At 40.2% G+C, this 17,950-nt stretch overlaps 1 long non-coding RNA gene across 1 annotated transcript in view; it reads left to right on the top strand.

Annotated features, from left to right (window-relative positions):
- LOC108281414 overlaps positions 1 to 14,135 on the top strand; it is a 22,908-nt gene extending 8,773 nt beyond the window's left edge. Inside the window, exons 2-3 of the long non-coding RNA XR_001815980.1 lie at positions 10,442 to 10,458; positions 14,126 to 14,135. This is a non-coding gene — a long non-coding RNA (uncharacterized LOC108281414). The remainder of the gene's footprint in view (positions 1 to 10,441; positions 10,459 to 14,125) is intronic.
- Positions 14,136 to 17,950: the final 3,815 nt, after the last annotated feature.

Below are 17,950 nucleotides of genomic sequence, written 5' to 3'. Positions count from 1 at the left end.
GGTGTTCCAGTCGCATGTTTTAGGCACTGGGATCTGTGTGATTCCCTTGCGGCGACTCACTGTGCTGGCTGAAACAGTGGCACTGAGATTTGTGCTGGTTTTTTTGCTCAGCAATCTCCTGGCCTGGCTCCCTGTTTCAGTTCCTTTTTAAATCAGATGAATGGGTGATCTGCCTTCTTGGGTCTCCAATCACCAGCTAAAAGGGCACCTGGACCAGTGTATTTTGTATGGAGAACTGCCACGCCAGGGTGCCAGCAAGCAGCTGCACGGGCCGAAACAGCCGCACTGGCCAAAACAGCTGCGCTGGTGACCTGTGGGGCTCCTCTGCCTGGGAATCTCCTGGTCTGTGGGCAATAAAAGTCCGTCTGGAAATGCAGTGTCCACTTGCCCTCTGCACTTTCACTGGGAGCTGCAATCCTGAGCTGTTCCTAGTCGGCCATCTTGGGTCCTCCCTCCCACCTTTCCCACTTTTAAGGCTGCTGGGTGCATCATTTCGATCACTTCTGAGGTCACATCACCTTTTCCTCTTCTGTGATACTATTTCCTCCTCAGCCTTCTCTTGTAAGGACACCTGTGCTATGAAATTGAGCCCACCTGGAGACTTCAGGAAAATCTCCCCATCTCAAGATGCTGAGTCGTACCTGCAGCGTCCTTTTGACAGAACATATTCACAGGGCCAGGGGACCAGGATGTGGACCTCATGAGGCGCCACTGTCCAGCTGATCTTACCAGGTGATTCTCAGACTGGGTGAAGGGCAGAGTGAATCCAGGCTGCAGACTCAACTGAGACTGGAAGGGGTCCCATCTTCTCTGGAAGAGTGGGGAAGGCGAGTAGGTGTTCTGGAATCTTCTGTTCACAGCTGGATTGGGATAATATTTTGTACCTCTGACAGCACTGTAGGATTCTCAGTGAATTCTGGAAACCTCTTATCCTCTGGAACTGGAACATAGAGAAGGAATGGTGCCAAAGCCCTGGAATGGGGAATTTTCAGAGGCAACAGCTCTTTAGAAAGAGCCAGAAAGATGCAGGAGTATAGGGAACTCTCTGTGTGAGGCCATGGCAGCCCTGGAAATACGCAGGACAGGGGGTCAATGACCCAAGTTGTTTTTCACCCTGGACACCTGCTGACCAGCCCCTGAGCATCAGTTTCCTTGACTGCAACAGAAATTTAATTCAAAAACACCTAATGCTTTTATTTTATTCCTATGTGTATTTATTTTATTTTTTATTATACTTTAAGTTATGGGGTAAGTTCTGGTGTAGAATGTGCAGGTTTGTTAGATAGGTATATACATGCCATTGCTGCACCCATTACCCCATCATATACATTAGGTATTTCTCTTAATGCTATCCCTCCCCTAGCGCCCCAACCCCCCAACAGGCCGTGGGGTGTGATGTTCTCCTCTTTATGTCCATATGTTCTCATTGTTCAACTTCCACTTATGAGTGAGAACATGCATGTTTGGTTTTCTTTTCTTGTGTTAGTTTGCTGAGAATGATGGTTTCCATCTTCATCCATGTTCTTGCAAAGGATGTGAACTCATCCTTTTTTATGGCTGCATAGTATTCCATGGTGTATATGTGTCACATTTTGTTTATCCAGTTTATCATTGATGGACATTTGAATTGGTTCCAAGTCTTTGCTATTATGAACAGTGCCACAATAAATATACATGTGCATGTGTCTTTATAATAGAAATGATTCATAATCCTTTGGGTATATACCCAGTAATGGGATTGCTGGGTCAAATGGTATTTCTAGTTCTAGATCCTTGAGGAATCGCCATATGGTCTTTCACAATGGTTGAACTAATTTACACTCCTGCCATCAGTGTAAAAACATTCCTAATTCTCTACATCCTCTCCAGCATGTGTTGTTTCCTGACTTTTTAATGATCGCCATTCTAACTGGAATGAGATGGTATCTCAATGTGGTTTTGATTTGCATTTCTCTAATGACCAGTGATGATGAGCTTTTTTTTCATATTTGTTGGCCACATAAATATCTTCTTTTGAGAAGTGTCTGTTCGTATTCTTTGCCCACTTTTTGATGGTGTTGTTTTTTTCTTGTAAATTTGTTTAGATTATCGATTCTGGATATTAGCTGTTTGTCAGATAGATAGATTGCAAAAATTTTCTCCCATTCTGTAGGTTGCCTGTTTACTCTGATGACAGTTTCTTTTGCTGTGCAGAAGCTCTTTAGTTTAATTAGATCCCATTTGTCTATTTTGACTGTTATTGCCATTGCTTTTGGTGTTTTAGTCATGCAATGTTTGCCCGTGCTAATGTCCTGAATGGTATTGCCTAGGTTTTCTTCTAGGGTTTTTATGATTTTAGATCTTATGTTTAAGTTTTTATCCATCTAGAGCTAATCTTTGTATAAGTGTAAGGAAGGGATTCAGTTTCAGTTTCTTACATATGGCTAGCCAGTTTTCCCAACACCATGTATTAAATAGAGACTCCTTTCCCCATTGCTTGTTTTTGTCAAGTTTGTCAAAGATCAGAAGGTTATAGACACATGGTGTTATATCTGAGGCCTCTGTTCTGTTCCATTGGTCTACATATCTGTTTTGGTAGCAGTACTATGCTTTTTTGGTTACTGTAGCTTTGTAGTGTAGTGTGAAGTCAGGTAGCATGATGTCTTGTTCTTTTTGCTTAGGATTGTCTTGGCTATGTGGGGTCTCTTTTGGTTCCATATGAAATATAAACTAGTTTTTTCCAATTATATGAAGAAAGTCAATGGCAGTTTGATGTGGGTAGCATTGAATCTATAAATTACTTTGGGTAGTATGGCCATTTTCATGATATTGATTATTTCTATCCATGAACATGGAATGTTTTTCCATTTGTTTGTGTCCTCTCTTATTTCCTTGAGCAGTGGTTTGTAGTTCTCCTTGAAGTGGTCCTTCACATCCCTTGTAAGTTGTATTTCTAGGTATTTTATTTTCTTTGTAGCAATTGTGAATGGGAGTTCACTCGTGATTTGGCTCTCTGTTTGTCTGTTATTGGTGTATAGAAATGCTTGTGATTTTTGCACATTGATATTATATCCTGAGACTTTGCTGAAGTTGCTTATCAGCTTAAGGAAATATTGGGCTGAGATAATGGGGTTTTAAAAATATGCAATCATGTCAGCTGCAAACAGAGACAATTTGACTTCCTCTTTTCCTAATTGAATACCTTTATTTCTTTTTTTGCCTGGTTGCCCTGGCCAGTACTTCCAATATTATGTTGAATAGGAGTGGTGAGAGAGGGCAATCCTGTCTTGTGCCTGTTTTCAAAGGGAATGCTTCCAGCTTTTGCCCATTCAGTATGACATTGGCTGTGGGTTTTTCAAAAATAGTCCTTATTATTTGAGATATGTTCCATCAATACCTAGTTTATTGAGAGTTTTTAGCATGAAGGGTTGTTGAATTTTATCTAAGGTGTTTTCTTCATCTATTGAGATAATGTGCTTTTTGTCATTGGTTTTGTTTATGTGATGGATTATGTTTATTGATCTGCTATGTTGAATCAGACTTGCATCCTGGGGATGAAGCTTACTTGATCTTGGTGGATAAGCTTTTTGATGTGCTACTGGATTCGGTTTGCCAGTATTTTATTGAGGATTTTCATACCGATGTTCATCAGGGATATTGGCCTGAAATTTTCTTTTTTTTGTTGTGTCTTTGCCAGGTTTTTGTATCAGGATGATGCTGGCTTCGTGAGTTAGATCCTCTTTTTCTATTGTTTGGAATAGTTTCAGAAGAAATAGTGCCAGCTCCTCTTTGTACCTTTGGTAGAATTCGGCTGTGAATATGTCTGGTCCTGGACTTTTTTTGATTACTAGGCTATTAAATACTGCCTCAATTTCAGACCGTGTTATTGGTCTATTTAGAGATTCAAGTTCTTCCTAGTTTAGTCTTGGGAGGTGGATTTGTCCAGGAATTTATCCATTTCTTCTAGATTTTCTGGTTGATTTGCATAGAGATGTGGTAGTTTGTATTTCTGTGGGATCGATGGTGATATCCCTGTATCATTTTTTATTGAGTCAATTTGATTCTTCTCTCTTTTCTTCTTTATTAGTCTGGCCAGTGGTCTATCTATTTTGTTGATGTTTAAAAAAAAATCCTTGATTCATTGATTTTTTTTTGAAAGGTTTTTTTGTGTTTCTGTCTTCTTCAGTTCTGCTCTGATCTTAGTTATTTCTTGCCTTCTGCTAGCTTTTGAATTTGTTTGCTCTTGCTTCTCTAGTTCTTTTAATTGTGATATTAGAGTGCTGATTTTAGGTCTTTCCTGCTTTATCTTGTGGACACATAGTGCTGTATGTTTCCCTCTACACACTGCTTTAAATGTGTCCCAGAGATTCTGGTACATTGTGTCTTCATTCTCATTGGTTTCAAAGAACATCTTTATTTCTGCTTTAATTTCGTTATTTACCCAGTAGTCATTCAGGAGCAGGTAGTTCAGTTTCCATGTAGTTGTGCTGTTTTGAGTGAGTTTCTAACAATTATTGCAACACATGTTCAGGATGGAACATTTGGTTAATTAAAAAATCCGTAAGTTAGAATCCTGTGGCCCAGTCATCTGCTAGTCTCAGGCAATACCCCTGTGTTCTAGGCAAATGCTCACATCCAGACCTACTCACATCTTGGGACATTCTGTGAGCACATAAGATATTTTGCAGTTGTTACCCAACTGCTTTATTGGGAAAACATTTAGATTTATTAGCCAGGGTAATACACCTACAAACACACATACTGTGATGCTTCTCACAAGGTATGAGTAAGAATCCAGGGGCTGCCTTTTCTTAATCTTAAGTCTCCATAGAGGTGGGAATGGCCATGTCCTCCCATAATAGCCATGAACAGCAATGTTGATCCCATGTCATTGCTATTGTGAATAGTGCTGCAATAAACATACGTGTGCATGTATCTTTATAGTAGAATGATTTATATTTCTTTTGTTATATGCCAAGTAATGGGATTGCTGGGTCAAACAGTGTTTCCAGTTATAAATTTTTGAGGAATCATCACACTGTCTTCCACAATAGTTGAGCTAATTTATATTCCCGCCAACAGTATAAAAGTGTTCCTATTTCTCTGCAACCTCCACAGCATCTGTTATTTCCTGACTTTTTAATAATTGCCATTCTGACTGGCTTGAGAAACTTCTTGAAAGAAGACATACATGTGGCCAATAAACATTAAAGAAAGCTCAACATCACTGATCATCAGAGAAATACAGTTACATGCTTTTGAAGCAGTAAACTTTAAAGAAGATGTTTCACAGAGAAATTAATCCACCATTTTATTAGTGAAAGAAAATATACCCTAAGAGTGCCTGTCCCCAGAATAGGAGTAGATATCGACATAGACAGGTTTATTTTTATATATATTGTACATTTCAAAATAACAAGAAGAGAATAATTGGACTGCTTTTTCTAGCATAAGGCAAAGGAAAATATTTGAGGTTATGGATATACCAATAACACTGATTTGATCTTTACAGATTATATGAATATATTACATTATCACATATACTTGAAAACATGAATGTTGATGATGTATGAATAAAAAATAAAAATCAAATGACATGTAGCTTTAAATTAAAACAGTTGAACCTTTCACGGCAGAGCAGAAGTCTTTCTCACTGACAGCTTAAATATCACAGGAGGCCAAGTGCAGTGGTTCATGCTTGTAAACTCAGCACTTTGGGAGGCTGCGGCAGGTAGATCACTTGAGGTCAGGAGTTCAAGGCCAGCCTGACCAACATGGTGAAACCCCTTCTCTACTAAAAATAAAAAAAATTAACTGGGCTTGGTGGTGGATGCCTGTAATCCCAGCTATCTGATAGGATGATGCAGGAAAATTGCTTAAACCTGGGAGGCAGAGGATGCAGTGAGCCGAGATCATGCCATTGCACTCCAGCCTGGGCAACAGAGCAAGATTTCATCTTGAAAAAAAAAATAATAAAAAATGTCACAGGAAAGCAAGAAGATTTTTCTCCTCCTCTTGTCGTTGAAGTTCTTGTGCTGGTGATGGCACAAAATTACTGGAACAGCTGGGTCTGCTCTGAGTTTGGTTGTGGTTCATTTGTTCTCGGGCAGTTAGGTTTAGCACAAGTCACAGAATGGCACTGAAGGGCTGAGTGTGATGGAGCTAATCTTAATTCTCAGGTATTGATCAAAATAAGGCCACTGCACTCCTCGCCAGCTTCATCATCATATTTTAAAATACATTTTTATTTTTTAAATTGATTTATTTAAAAAATGGGGATGGGGTACATATGGGATGCAAGTGCAATTTTGTTACATGCATTGATTGCATAGTGATGACGTCAGGGCTTTTAGGGTATCCATCACCCAAATAATGCACGTTGTACCCATTAGGTAATTTATCATCATCCATCCCTGTCTCCCCTCCTCACCCATCATTATTAACAGAGCCCAGCATGGCCTCTGTTCTTGCCCATGCCCAGCATCTAGTAGTACAAATATCTCTCTCCACTTGTGGAGAAGGCCAGAGATATTTCTGTCCAGCTCTGCCCCACCTCTGAGTAACGGTAGTAGGTTGAAGAGAGGCCTTTAAAAGAAACCATGTCCATGTCTTCATCCTTGGAATCTGGTGAATATGACCTTATTTAAAGAAAGGGTCTTTGCAGGTGCAAATAAGAATGTTGAGATATTTATCTGGGCTATCTGGTGGATCTTTATATCTGGGTGGGTGCTAATAAGAGACACACACAAAAAAGAAGCAGCCATGGAGGAGAAGGTGGTGAGAAGATGGAAGCAGAGATTGTGTCTTCAAGCCAAAGAATACAGAGGATACCAGTGGCCACCAGACACTGGAAGACACAAGGGGCAGATTCTTCCCCAGAGCTTTGGGAAGGATAGTGATCTTCCCAATACCTTGATTTTTGATGGCCTCTAGAACTGTGAGAGAATAAATTTCTGCTGCTTTAAGCCATGAAGTTTGTGGTAATTTGTTATGGGTGACCTAGCAGATGAATATAGTAACCCATGAAAATTGGATGTCACAGAGTATCATATGCAGTAATAAACTGCATAATACAGTAATAGACTATCATATGCAACAATGGAGTATCATACTCACTAATTTACTAGTAAACTTCTGTCCTCCTTAACTGTAAATGTTCGAGGGCCATAGAGCTCATCTGACATCCCCTTTCTCTCTCTGTCCCTGGGAGAGCTGGCATATTCTCATGCCTCCCCCATATGCGGTCATAAACGACTACACATGATACTCTAATGGGGGATAGATGTCATTATACAAAACCCATAGAAAGTACAAGACCAAGAGCGAATCCTAATGTAAACTATAGACTTTGGGTGATAATGACATCAAATGTAGGTTTATTATTGTAACAAAAGCACCATTCTAGTGCCTGATGTTGATAGTGGGGGAGGCTGTGTGTGGAAGGATGCCAGGGGCATATGGGAACTCTGTACTTTATGTTCAATTTTGCAGTGAACAGAAAACTACTCCAAACGTTAGTCAATAAAATGGATGACTTGCCCCTTTTTTCTTTCTTCGAGAAAGTGTGGCTGTCTTCACACTGACGGATTACAGCCTGAACCCTGTATTGCCCTGAGTGTCTCTTCATGGAGGCAAAGAAGTCTTTTCTCCTTTTCCTGATCAGTTGTGACCACAGGGAACAGCTCCCTTCAGTCATGGGCAGTTCCCATAGTTGGGACTCAGATATGAGCCTTCAGCAGGCAGTGCTCTGGTCAGTGGGAGAGTGAGTGCCACATCCTCAAGGGATCTGGGCGTGCACTGGAGAACCTGCAGCACTAATAACACCTTGGAAACAAGCAGCTCTTGCTTTGTCTAGATCTGCGTCTGAGCCATAAAATAATGGTGTAGGACTTCAGGCAAGTTGGCTGGTCTTCACTTCAAACTTATGGTCTCAAACTTCTCATGAGTTTTCAACACTGCTCACCAAACCTATTCCCCTCACAAATCACAGGATATTTGCTCTCCATTCTTTGTGATAACTATTTTATACCTCAGTATTTTTCCCAGCACCCTATTCCTTTTTGTCCTTCTTAAACCAGGTGTCAGGTAGCTGTGAAAATAGGAGTCAGATGGACACATCTTCATTTAGCAGCATCAAACCTGGGAACCCATCTGCACTGGAAGGATAATACTCTCCTTTCTCTTGCTCCAGGCTTGTGTTTTCTGGAGGCCACTACTCCAGGTGTCTTTTCAAGGATGTAACTCCTTCTTGTTCCTTCCCCCTCCTGCATCATCGGTTTTTCTCTGCTATATCAGTTTTCATAGTTTACAAACAGGCAGTGGTTTTCCCATCCTGTTGAGTCTTCCTTGACTCTTGCTGGCTCCAGCTATTACCCAATTGTTTTGCTCCATTTCACAGCAAAAAAATTCTCAATTCTCAAAAGAATTCTGTGCACATATTGTCTCTGCTTACTATCTCAGGCCCTGGGAATCTGACTTGTACCCTGAGCTTTGTTTTAGACTGCACTCTTCAAGGTCACTAATGGCCTGAATATTGTGTTTTATTTGACTTCTCACTATGTTTGAGGTAGATGATGACTCTCTTCTTCTGGAAGACATTCACTCTTCCAGATAATCACAATTCACATTTTCTTCTGATCTGGTCTTTCCTTTTTTCCATTGCTAGATCCTCCTGTTCTAACTGTAAATATTTGAGGGCCGTAGGGCTCATCTTGGGTCCCCTTTCTCTCTCTCTCTCTCTGTATCTCTGAGAGAGCTGGTATATCCTCATCCTCCCACATACATCTTCAGCCCATATATTTTATGTGAAACCAAGACCCCCACATTCGACGATCTCCTTGACATATCTATGTGCTGGCTCACAGGCATTTCAGAATTGTCTTGTCCCTCCCAATTTTTTCCCTCTTTTCACTCTCAGTAAATGACACCCCCACTCACCCAGTTGTTGAAGCCAGAGCCTGGGGCCTCATCCCTTCCTCCTCCTTCTTCCCCAGCTTGCCATCCCATGCAAGCCATCAACACATTCTGCCATTTCCAGCTCCAAATTAAAGTTCCTATCCATCCACTTTTCTCTACCTCTGCCATCACATTTTGTTCCAACCTTCTTCATATCTCAGTGGTCCACAAAGCAGCTTTGTATCTTTTGACTCCTTCTCCATTCTGTTTTCTATAGTAGTTATCAATGGTCCATTATGCTTCCTCCTACATTTGAAGTAAAATCCCAACTGCTGCTATATCTTACAAGGGTTCCTCTGTGTGCTCTGGCCCCTGCCTACCTTGCTAACATCATCTTGTGCCATTCCATCTGATGTACACTAATGCCAGCCACACTGGGGCTTTGCCATCTTATGGGATGATATGATTGGATATTTTGTCCCCTCCAAATCTCATGTTGAAATGTTATCTCCAGTGTTGGAGATACGCCTGGTGGGAGGTGTTTCGGTCATGGGGGTAGATAATTCATGGATGGCTTAGTGACCTTCTCATAGTAATGAATGAGTTCTTATTCTGTTAGTTCATGTGAGACCTGGTTGTTTAACAGAGCCTAGAACATGCTCCTCTCTTTCTTGCTCCCTCTTCTTGCCATGTGACATGCCGACTCCACCTTCATCCTCTGCTATAGTTGCAAGCTTCCTGAGGTTTCAGAAGTCAAGCAGATGCAGATGCCATGCTTGTACAGTCTGTAGAACCAAGATCCCAATAAATCTCTTTTTTTAAAAAAAATAAATTAGTCTTAGATATTCCTTTATAGCAAGACAAAATTGACTAATAGGGGGCATTGCACATACTTTTTTCTCTCCCCTGGGGTTTCTCAGCCTTAACACTATTGACATTTGGGGCTAGATAATTCTTTGTTGTGAGGGACACTGTGCTATGCATTATAGAATGGTGGCAGCATCCCTGGCTTCTACCAACCAGATGTCGATAGCATACACTCATCAGAAGTAGTGGCAACAAAAATGTCTTCAAACATTGCCAAATGTCTCCTGCATGGTAAAATCACCCTTGATTCAGAACCACTGCTCTATCTGAAATACTCCCCAACACCCATCCCACAAACCAATGGCAACGTTAAAAAGACTTAACAGTTTATTAGTCTGGCTAGTGGTCTATCTATGTATTTTGCTAATCTTTTCAAAAAAGCCAGCTCCTGGATTCACTGATTTTTTTGAAGGGTTTTTCATGTTTCTATTTCCTTCAGTTCTGCTCTGATCTTAGTTATTTCTTGTCTTCTGCTAGCTTTTGAATTTGTTTGCTCTTGCTTCTCTAGTTCTTTTAATTTTGATGTTAGGGTGTCAACTTTAGACCTTTCCTGCTTTCTACTGTGGGCATTTAGTGCTATAAATGTCCTCCTAAACACTGCTGTAGCTAGGTCCCATAGATTCTGGTATGTTGTGTCTTTGTTTTATTGGTTTCAAAGAACTTATTTATTTCTGCCTTAATTTTGTTATTTACCCAGTAGTCATTCAAAATCAGGTTGTTCAGTTTCCATGTAGTGCAGTTTTGAGTGAGTTTCTCAATCCTGAATTCTAATTTGATTGTACTGAGGTCTGAGAGACTGTTATGATTTCTGTTCTTTTGCATTTGCTGAGGAGTATTTTACTTCCAATTATGTGGCCAATTTTAGAATAAGTGTGATGTGGTGCTGAGAAGAATGTATATTCTGTTGATTTGGGGTGGGGAGTTCTATAGATGTTTATTAGGTCCACTTGGTCCAGAGCTGAGTTCAAGTCCTGGATATCCTTGTTAACTTTCTGTCTCATCGATCTGTCTAATGTTGACAGTCGGGTGTTAAAATCTCCCAGTGTTATTGTGTGGGAGTCTAAGTTTCTTTATAGATCTCTAAGAACTTGCTTTATGAATCTGGGTGCTCCTGTATAGGGTGCATATATATTTAGGACAGTAAGCTCTTCTTGTTGCATTAATTTCTTTACCATTATGTAATGTCCTTCTTTTTTTTATTTTTGAACTTTGTTGGTTTAAAGTCTGTTTTATCAGAGACTAGGATTAAAACCTCGGTTTTTCTATTGTTTTCCATTTGCTTGGTAAATATTCCTCTATCTCTTTATTTTGATAATTCTTTGTTGTGAGGGACACTGTCCTATGCACCTGAAAGTGACAGGGAGAATGGAACCAAGCTGGAAAACACTCTTCAAGATATTATCCAGGAGAACTTCCTCAACCTAGCAAGAATGGCCAACATCCAAACTCAGGAAATATGGAGGACACCACAAAGATACTCCTCAAGAAGAGCAGCCCCAAGACACATAATTGTCAGATTCACCAGGGTTGAAATGAAGGAAAAAAATGTTAAGGGTATGGGTGATATGGGTCTCCTTAATACAGCACACTGATGGGTCTTGATTCTTTATCAATTTGCCAGTCCGTGTCTTTTAATTGGGGCATTTAGCCCATACACGATTAGTTTTAATATTATTATGTGTGAATTTGATCCTGCCATTATGGTGTTAGCTGATTATTTTGCCCTTTAGTTGATGCTGTTTCTTCAGAATGTTGATGGTCTTTACAATTAGGTATGTTTTTGATGTGGCTGGTACTGGTTTTTCCTTTTCATATTTAGTGCTTCCTTCAGAAACTCTTCTAAGTCAGGCCTGGTGGTGACAAAATCTCTCAGCATTTGCTTGTCTGTAAAAGATTTTATTTCTCCTTACTTATGAAGCTTAGTTTGGCTGGATATGAAATTCTGGACTGAAAATTCTTCTCTTTAAGAATGTTGAATTTTGGCCCCCATCCTCTTCTGGCTTGAAGGGTTTCTGCAGAGAGATCCGCTGTGAGTCTGATGGGCTTCCCTTTGTGGGTAATCTGACCTTTCTCTCTGGCTACCCTTAACATTTTTTTCTTCATTTCGAGCCTGGTGAATCTGACGATTTTATGTCTTGGAGTTGCTCATCTCAAGGAGTATCTTTGTGGTGGTTTCTGTATTTCCTGAATTTGAATGTGGGCCTATCTTGCTAGGTTGGGGAAGTTCTCCTGGATAATATCCTAAAGAGTGTTTTTCAACTTGGTTCCATTCTCCCTGTCTCTTTCAGGCACACCAATCAAACATAGGTTTGGTCTTTTCACATAGTCCCATACTTCTTGGAGGCTTTGTTAATTTCTTTTCATTCTTTTTTTATCTAATCTTGTCTTCATGCTTTATTTTATTAAGTTGATCTTCAATCTTTGATATCCTTTCTTTCACTTGATCAATTTGGCTATTGATACTTGTGTATGCTTCACAAAGTTCTCATGCTGTGTTTTGCAGCTCCATCAGGTCATTTATGTTCTTTTCTAATCTGGTTATACTAGTTAGCAATTTCTCTACCCTTTTTTCAAGGCTCTTAACTTCCTTGCATTGGGTTAGAACATGTTCTTTTAGCTCAGAAGACTTTGTTATTACCCACCTTCTGAAGCCTTCTTCTGTCAATTCATCAAACTCATTCTCTGTCCAGTTTTGTTTCCTTGCTGGCAAGGAGTTGTGATTCTTTGTAGGAGAAGACGTGTTCTGAGTTTTGGAATTTTCAGCCATTTAGTGCTGGTTTTTCATCATTGTTGTGGATTTGTCTACCTTTGGTCTTTGATGTTGGTGACCATTGGATAGGGTGTTTGTGGGGACATTCTTTTTGTTGATGTTGATGCTATTGCTTTCTGTTTGTTAGTTTTCCTTCTAACTGTCAGGACCCTGTGCTACAGGTCTGCTGGAATTTGCTGTAGGTCCACTCCAGACCCTATTTGCTGGGTATCACCAGTGGAGGCTGCAGAACAGTGAAGATTGATGCTTGTTTCCTTTTCTGGAAGCTTTGTCCCAGAGTGGCACTTGCCAGATGCCAGCTGGAGCTCTCCTGTATGAGGTGTCTGTCAACCCCTGCTGGGAGATGTCTCTCAGTCAGGAGGCACTGGGGTCAGAGACTCACATGAGGAGGCAGTCTGTCCCTTAGTGGAGCTCCAGCACTGTGCTGGGAGATCTGCTGCTCTTTTCAGAACAGGCAGGCAAGAACATTTAAGTCTGTTGAAGCTGTGCCCACAGCTACCCCTTAGAATAAAAGAGAGAAGAATCAAGTAGATACAACAACAAAAAAAAAAATAAAGAGGATATCACCACTCACCACTGATCCCACAGAAATACAAACTACTATCAGAGTATACCACAAACACCTCTATGCAAATAAACTAGAAAATCTAAAAGAAATGGGTAAATTTCTGGACACATACATCCTCCCAAGATTAAACCATGAAGAAGTCGAATCCCTAAATAGACTAAAAACAAGTTCTGGAATTGAGGCAGTAATTAATAGCCTACTAACCAAAAAAGAAAAACAAAGCCCAGGACCAGATGGATCCACAGTCGAATTCTACCAGACATACAAAGAGTAGCTAGTACCATTCTTTGTGAACTATTCCAAACAATAGTAAAAGAGGATCTCCTCCCTAACTCATGAGGCCAGCATCATTCTGATACAAAAACCTGGCAGAGACACAACAAAAAAAGAAAATCTCAGGCCAATATCCCTGATGAACATTGATGCGAAAATCCTCAATAAAATACTGGCAAACTGAATCCAGCAGCACATCAAAAAGCTTATCCACAACAATCAAGTTGGCTTCATCTCTGGGATGCAGGGCTGGTTCAACATACACAAATCAATAAATGTAATCCATCACATAAACAGAACCAATGACAAAAACCACATGATTATCTCAATAGATGCAGAAAACACCTTTGATAAAATTCAACACCCCTTCATGCTAAAAACTCTCAGTAAACTAAGTATTGATGGAACCAATTTCAAAATAATGAGAGCAATTTATGATAAACCCACAGCCAATGTCATACTTAATGGGCAAAAGCTGGAAGCATTCCCTTTGAAAACCAGCACACGACAAAGATTTACTCTCTCACCACTCCTATTCCGCATAGTGTTGGAAGTTCTGGCCAGGGCAATCAGGCAAAAAAAGAAATAAAGAGTATTCAATTAGGAAAAGAGGAAGTCAAATTGTCTCTGTTTGCAAACGACATGATTGTTTATTTAGAAAATCCCACTGTTTCAGCCTAAAATCTCCTTATGCTGATAGGCAACTTCAGCAAAGTCTCAGGATACAAAATCAATGTGAAAAAATTACAACCATTCCTATACACCAATAACAGATAAACAGCCAAATTATGAGTGAACTCCCATTCACAATTGCTACAAAGAAAATAAAATACCTAGGAGTACAACTTACAAGGGATGTGAAAGACTTCTTCAAGAAGAACTACAAACCACTGCTCACGGAAATAAGGGAAGACACAAACAAATGGAAAATAATTCCATACTCATGGATAGAAAGAATCAATATTGTGAAAATGGCCATACTGCCAAAGTAATTTATAGATTCAACACAATCCCCATCAAGCTGCCACTGACTTTCTTCACAGAATTAGAACAAACTACTTTAAATTTCATATGGAACCAAAAAAGAGCTCATATAGCCAGGATAATCCTAAGCAAAAAAACAAGGCTGGAGGTATCATGCTACCTGACTTCAAACTATACTACAAGGCTACAGTAACCAAAACAGCATGGTACTCATAACAAAACAGAGATATAGACCAATGGAATGGAACAGAGGCCCTAAAAATAATGCCACAGATGTACAACCATCTGATCTTTGATAAACTTGACAAAAAAAGCAATGGGGAAAGGATTCCCTATTTAATAAATGGTGTTGGAAAAACTGGCTAGCCATATGCAAGAAACTGAAACTGGACCCCTTCTTTACACCTTATACAAAAAATAACTCAAGATGAATTAAAAACGTAGACATAAGACCTAAACCCATAAAAACCCTAGAAGAAAACCTAGGCAATACCATTCAGCATGGGCAAGGACTTCGTGACTAAAACACCAACAGCAATGGCAGCAAAAGCCAAAATTGACAAATGGGATCTAAGTAAACTAAAGAGCTTCTGCACAGCAAAAAACCTATCATCAGAGTGAACAGGCAGCCTACCAAATTGTAGAATATGTTTGCAATCTATCTATCTGACAAAGGGCTAATATCCAGAATCTACAAAGAACTTAAACAAAATGACAAGAAAAAAAACACAATCTCATCAAAAAGTGTGCAAAGGATATGAATAGACACTTCTCAAAAGAAGACATTTATGTGGCCAACACATATATGAAAAAAAGCTCATCATCACTGGTCATTAGAGAAATGCAAATCAAAACCACATTGAGATACCATCTCATGCCATTTAGAATGGTGATCATTAAAAATTCAGGAAACAGGCTGGGTGCAGTGACTAATGCCTATAATCCCAGCACTTTGGGAGGCCAAGACGGGCAGATCACGAGGTCAGCAGATTGAGACCATCCTGGCCAACATAGTGAAACCCCATCTCTACTAAAAAATTTAAAAATTAGCCGGGCATGGTGGCGCATACCTGTAGTCCCAGCTACTTGGGAGGCTGAGGCAGGAGAATCACTTGAACCTGGGAGGTGGAGGTTGCAGTGAGCTGAGATCATGACACTGCACTCCAGGCTGGCAACAGAGCAAGACTCCATGTCAAAAAAGAATTCAGGAAACAACAGATGCTAGAGAGGTTATGGAGAAATAGGAATGCTTTTACACTGTTGGTGGGCGTGTAAATTAGTTCAATCATTGTGGAAGACAGTGTGGTGATTCCTCAAGGATCTAGAACCAGAAATGCTGTTTGACCTAGTGATTCCATTACTGGGTATACATCCAAAGGCTTATAAGTCATTCTACTATGAAGACACATGTACATGCATGTTTATATCAGTACTGTTCACAATAGCAAAGACTTGGAACCAACCCAAATGCCCATCGATTATAGATTGGATAAAGAAAATGTGGCACATGTACACCATGGAATACTATACAGGTATAATAAAAAAGGATGAGTTCATGTCCTTTGCAGGGACATGGACGAAACTGGAAACCATCATTCTCAGCAAACTAACATAGGAACAGAAAACCAAACACCATATGTTCTCACTCATAAGTGTATACCTATGTAACAAACCTGCATGTTCTGCACATGTATCCCAGAACTTAAAGTATTAAAAGCAAAACAAAAGACTTAACAGTTGGTATAGTACAGGCTTTCAGGCTTTAATTAATGAGGAAATATGCTGGTGATATGGTTTGGCTGTGTCCCCATCCAAATGTCATCTTGAATTGTAGTTCCCATAATCTCCACATGTCATGGGAGGGTCCCAGTGGGAAGTAATTGAATCATGGGGTTGGTGACCTTCATTTTGTTCTCCTAATAATAAGTTCTCACAAGATCCAACGACTTTATAAGGCTCGGCACTTCTTCATGCTTCTATGTGAAGAAGGACATGTTTATTTCCCCTTCTGCCATGATTGTAAGTTTCCTGAGGCTTTCCCAGACCTGCAGAACTGTGAGTTAATTGACCTCTCTTTTTTAAAATAAATTACCCTGTTTCAGGTATTTATTTATAGCAGCATGAGAATGAAATAATCTAGGTGGCTTCAAGCATCTTTACTTTTACCTGTAAATTGGAGATGATAATAATTCCTACCGCATAGGTTATTGTGAAAGTAAATGAGTTACAGTGCATGAACACTTATCCCAGGGCCTTCCACAGAGGGGACACTCTGGTAACATCTGCTATTATTCTCTGTTCTTGTTATAACTGAACAATTATAACTGTTCTTATTATAATTGGCTCATTATCAGCCATGTTCAGACCGATATCAGAGCAGCCTCCTTCATTTCAGCTATTCTTTTTCATTGTGTTCATGTTGTTTCTGCAAAACACTCACAACAAGTTGCAATCATATCTGTCTTTGTGTATTTGCCCAGAACCTGTCTTTTCTCTAAGTTCCACCAGGGCAGAGTATCAGGGTGGTCTCTCTGCTGGAACAAACAACTCCTATATCTCAGCCACTTCACACAGTAGAGGATTAGTTTTCTTTTCATGTGACAGCTTTATGTGAGTGTCTGGTACCCAGCCTTCCAGGTAGTGATTCAGGGACACATTTTGTGAGTCCTCCTTCCTCTGGGGTCTGGGACTTTTCTGCTGGATCTTTTGCCTCCTTTCACAAGGCGGGTGTAATTTTAGGCGTCTGCTTGACTGGACCATGGGATGTCCAGGTAGCTGGTTGAATCTGATTTCTGGTGTGTCTGGGAGGGAATGTCCAGCAAGATGAGCATTTGAATCCATAGACTGAGTAAAGTGGTTTGCTTTCACCCATGTTGGTGGACATCATTCAATTCCCTGGAGGCCTGAACAGAACACAAAGGCTGAGGAAAGTTGAATTCCCATTCTAACCAACTGTCTGAGCTGGGACATCAACCTTCTTTTTCTCTCGGTGCTTCTTGTTCTCAGTACTTCAGGCTTAGACTGGAATATACACTCTCTTGCTCTCTAGCCTTCAGACAACACCATTGGCTTTCCTGGGTCTCCAGCTTGCAGACAGCAGATGGTGAGACTTCTCTGCCTTCATAATCATATGAGCCAATACCTTATAATAGATCTTTTTGCATCTCCCAATCTCTATCTCTAGATCCCTTCATATTTCTCTATCTTCATCTCCATCTTTCCTATTGGTTTTGTTTCTCTGGGGGAACTCTGACTAATGCAGGTTTCCGACAGAACTGGCCTGAGAATATCTAACATCACTCCCACCCATATTACCTTGGCTAGTGCTCAGTCACATGGCCACATAGCTGCAAGGCAGGCTGGGAAATGTAGTCTGGTTGTGCCAGGCAGGAGGTGAGGAAGGCTGTGGTGAGCATCTGCTAAATCTCCTTACAGGGCAGCCTGTGTCTGTGGCCCAGCATCTATAACAGTGCTGGGAATGAACTTGACAGTGAATAAATATTGTTAAATGAGTGACATCTTCACCTATTTTTTTCCCTAAACATCCAAAGAGAAAGAAATTAATATAGTTTTTTTTTTTTCCTGAGCTTCAGTAGCACTTATAAGCTTTATTC

The sequence above is a fragment of the Cebus imitator genome, unplaced genomic scaffold (genome assembly GCF_001604975.1).
Source record: "Cebus imitator isolate Cc_AM_T3 unplaced genomic scaffold, Cebus_imitator-1.0 Scaffold226, whole genome shotgun sequence".
NCBI classification, from domain to species: domain Eukaryota; kingdom Metazoa; phylum Chordata; class Mammalia; order Primates; family Cebidae; genus Cebus; species Cebus imitator.
Note: the sequence above shows the minus strand (reverse complement) of the source record. Positions and strands in the feature narration are given on the sequence as shown.